The sequence below is a fragment of the Pseudorca crassidens genome, chromosome 8 (genome assembly GCF_039906515.1).
Source record: "Pseudorca crassidens isolate mPseCra1 chromosome 8, mPseCra1.hap1, whole genome shotgun sequence".
NCBI classification, from domain to species: domain Eukaryota; kingdom Metazoa; phylum Chordata; class Mammalia; order Artiodactyla; family Delphinidae; genus Pseudorca; species Pseudorca crassidens.
In genome coordinates this window covers 42352233-42356251 of record NC_090303.1, presented here as the reverse complement: position 1 = coordinate 42356251, position 4019 = coordinate 42352233, and the positions used below count along the sequence as shown (strand labels likewise).

The 4019-nt window shown below is 37.9% G+C and overlaps 1 pseudogene; it reads left to right on the top strand.

Annotated features, from left to right (window-relative positions):
* The first annotated feature begins 1333 nt into the window (after window positions 1–1333).
* LOC137228577 (RNA-binding protein 3 pseudogene) lies at window positions 1334–2016 on the top strand (annotated as a pseudogene).
* Window positions 2017–4019: the final 2003 nt, after the last annotated feature.

Genomic DNA, 4019 nt, shown 5'->3' with positions numbered 1-4019 from the left:
AATTATTTTTTGGTTGACAAAATGTTCCTTAAAATAGTAGACAAACAGCACTGTTTTGAGGGAAAACAATAAAGGCTTTCTTTCTAAGTATAAGGGAAACTTAGTCATGAGAAATAGCTGAATTGATTTCCAAAGAGTGATCAAATTCTTCCACTTCTTCAAATAAAATTCCAATGCAGCAGTGCATAAAGAGCTCCCTTGTATCAAAAAATCTAGAAACAATAAATGCTGGAGAGGGTGTGGAGAAAAGGGAACACTCTTGCACTGCTGGTGGGAATGTGAATTGGTTCAGCCACTATGGAGAACAGTATGGAGGTTCCTTAAAAAGCTACAAATAGAACTACCATATGACCCAGCAATCCCACTACTGGGCATATACCCTGAGAAAACCAAAATTCAAAAAGAGTCATGTACCAAAATGTTCATTGCAGCTCTATTTACAATAGCCCGGAGATGTAAACAACCTAAGTGCCCATCATCGGATGAATGGATAAAGAAGATGTGGCACATATATACAATGGAATATTACTCAGCCATAAAAAGAAACGAAATTGAGCTATTTGTAATGAGGTGGATAGACCTAGAGTCTGTCATACAGAGTGAAGTAAGTCAGAAAGAAAAAGACAAATACCCTATGCTAACACATATATATGGAATTTAAGGGAAAAAAATGTCATGAAGAACCTAGGGGTAAGGCAGGAATAAAGACGCAGACCTCCTAGAGAACGGACTTGAGGTTATGGGGAGGGGGAAGGGTGAGCTGTGACAGGGCGAGAGAGAGTCATGGGCATATACACACTAACAAACGTAGTAAGGTAGATAGCTAGTGGGAAGCAGCCGCATGGCACAGGGATATTGGCTCGGTGCTTTGTGACAGCCTGGAGGGATAGGGAGTGTGGGAGGGAGGGAGACGCAAGAGGGAAGACATATGGGAACATATGTTTATGTATGACTGATTCACTTTGTTATAAAGCAGAGACTAACACACCACTGTAAAGCAATTATACCCCAATAAAGATGTTAAAAAAAAAAAAACACAATCTAAAAAAAAAAGAGCTCCCTTGTGAGACACTATTTTACTATTGTGCTGTAAGATTATAATCTGCATTAAAGATAGACAAGTTCTTTTTAATATTTCTTTGATAATATCAAAACTGATAGCCACAATTTGTGATATTAACTTCATCTAAAAATGCATTCCAGATACTCCTGTGAATAGGGAAATCTGTGTGAATTATACTCTAGTCTAGCCTACAAAAAGAAATGACAGCCCAGTCTCTCGGCTTCTTGGCGGTAGCTGTCTCTTCAGCCTTTTATTTAATTTCCAGGACTTGAATTTACCGCCATGTCCTCTGAAGAAGAGAAGCTCTTCGTGGGAGGGCTCAACTTCAGCACTGATGAGCAGGCTCTGGGACCACTTCACCAGCTTCAGACCTATTTCTGAGGTGGTTGTTGTCAAGGACTGGGAGACTCAGCGATCCCAGGGTTTTGGCTTCATCACCTTCACCAATCCAGAGCATGCCTCAGATGCCATGAGAGCCGTGAATGGAGAGTCTCTGGACGGTCGTCAGATCCGTGGAGACCACGCGGGCAAGTCGGCCCGGAGAAAAAGAGGGGGTGCCTTTGGGGCCTATGGGCGTGGTCACAGCTACTCTAGAGGTGGTGGGGACCAGGGCTATGGAAGTGGCAGGTATGACAGCCGACCTGAAGGATATGGATATGGAAGGTCCAGAGACTATGGTGGCAGAAACCAGGGTGGTTATGACCACTACTCAGGAGAAAATTACAGGGATAATTATGACAACTGAGATGAGGCATGTACACCTAATGTAGATACACAAGGAATAAAACTTCTTCTGATCCAGCACCATCCCTCCAAATGGTTATATTTATAAAGATTTTTGGAGCTGCACTGAAACATCTGTTTTAGTTACATCAACTTCTTTTTTGGAGTAGAGCTCCCAAGGTAGCTTGTTAAAGACCTTTCATAAAGTTCCATGTGTTTTTTTTTTTTTTAATTTTTCTCCCATTTAAAGACAAATTCTGAGACATTTGTGGAGTCTGGATATTTTTTTTTTTACCAGTTTTTTAGTTGGGGCTCTCAGGAATGTTGGTTCTAGCAAAAAATGTTTGCCCATACTGATTTTTTAAAGTAATGTGCATCTAGGAACATTTTAAACACCTGTACACAATGTTTAATCGTGATTAGGAAGCAATTTCTAACCGTAACTATAAGAAATGAAGAACATGATTACTTAGAGGTGTTTTTTACTCCAGATCTCTGCCTTGACTATATAGAAGTTTCTTAAAAATATCTGTCTGTCATTTTTTTCTTAATACTGGAAGAAACAAATATTCTGTTGTGTTTCATGTAGCGTTTAGGATGTCTTTCACCAAGTTGATTAAAAAGATGAAATCTGAAAACAAACAAAAAAACAACAACAAAAAAGAAATGACAGACGGAAGGTCATTAATGCTAAAAAATATGGAGAGGCATTGAGGTTTTTGGTTTTGGTTGTGGTTTTTAACAGAGCATCTATGAATGCATTCATGTCATTTGTCCCAACCTCCAGTTTTGAATTTTTTAGGGGAAGTGTGGAGGAAGATTTGGGCAATAAAGGAGGAAGAGGAAAGGAGGAAATCTAAGTCTCAACCCCATGATCTGCCTCAGTTCCAAGTATACAGATTTTGTTCTTAGTTAGAAACATTTTTCCTCCAAGAGTTAAACATGGTAAAGAAGGTCCACTGGCTAAGAGAAAATGCTTCGGGGCTACAAATGTATTCATTCATTTAACAGCACTTAAGTACCTACTATATGCCGCTCCAGATAAAGCTAGGAAACAAGATCTGCTCTCAAGTAGCTCACTGTCTAAAAAAGGGGTGGGGAGGGCCAAAATATGTACCATGAGGTATGATACAGTCAAATTTCAATAATATATATATGCACTGGTTACTAAGGAAGAACAGGAGTTAGCAACACTGAGGAAGGAAGAAGGTATTCAACTTAGAACAGTGCAAATACACAGGACTAAAAAGGGTCTTGAATCAAAAAACTCAACAGCAAATACCTTGATATATCTGGAATACAGGACTGTGAGTAAATGCAAAACAATCTGACTGAACAGTAGGTAGGGCTTTTAACACTGTTAAAAAGTTAAGAAATATTATAAACATAAAAATGAGATGCCACTATATTATAAACATAAAAATGAGATGCCACTGAAGGATTTTCATATAGTAATAATGCCTATTTTTAAAAACACACCTAATTCTAGAAGATAAAGCGCAAAGCAAATAAAAATCACATATCATTCTTAAGAAAATTAACTTATATTGCATTTCTATCATAAATACAAAATAAGAACTCCTTTTTTGTAATATGACCACAATACCAATAGCAAACTGAAAAAAAAAAAAGTAACAATTCCTTAATGACTCAAATACCCAGTTGGTGCTAGAATTCTAAAATAGGGTAAAGATATGACCATAATCGCACTGGCAGTGGTAGAGAGGGGAAAACTGAGGTGGGTGGGGACAAAACAAAACAGCAATATGACTAACTAGAATCCTAGTGCAAAATCCCAGACAAGCAGGTATGCCCAGAAGATGCTTGGCTTCTAGTTAGGAAAGCTTCCAGGCGGGAGTTTACCATTATTCATTCTACTCCATCCATTCACACTAATAGAGTAACTAGTTCTACCTATATTGAAGATGATTAATTTTAACAAAATTCTAGTCAAAAAAATGATTAAGCTTTCTAGAAGGGGAACCCATAAAATTCAAATATTAGAAAACAAGAATTCTTAACTCTTGGATCCCCTATATTAAAGTTTGCAAAGTTAAAGTAATTAACTCATATATAATTATGAGTCCTTTTATATAGGAGTATAATAGCTTTTAGGCCGTGAAGCAATGACTAAGTCATTAAAGGGCAATTTCTGACCATTTCAGGTAGGAAGGCAGTTTTTCTCAGAATTACAAAGCAGGGACAGAGACAAGGAGAAGTAAGGGATTCAAGT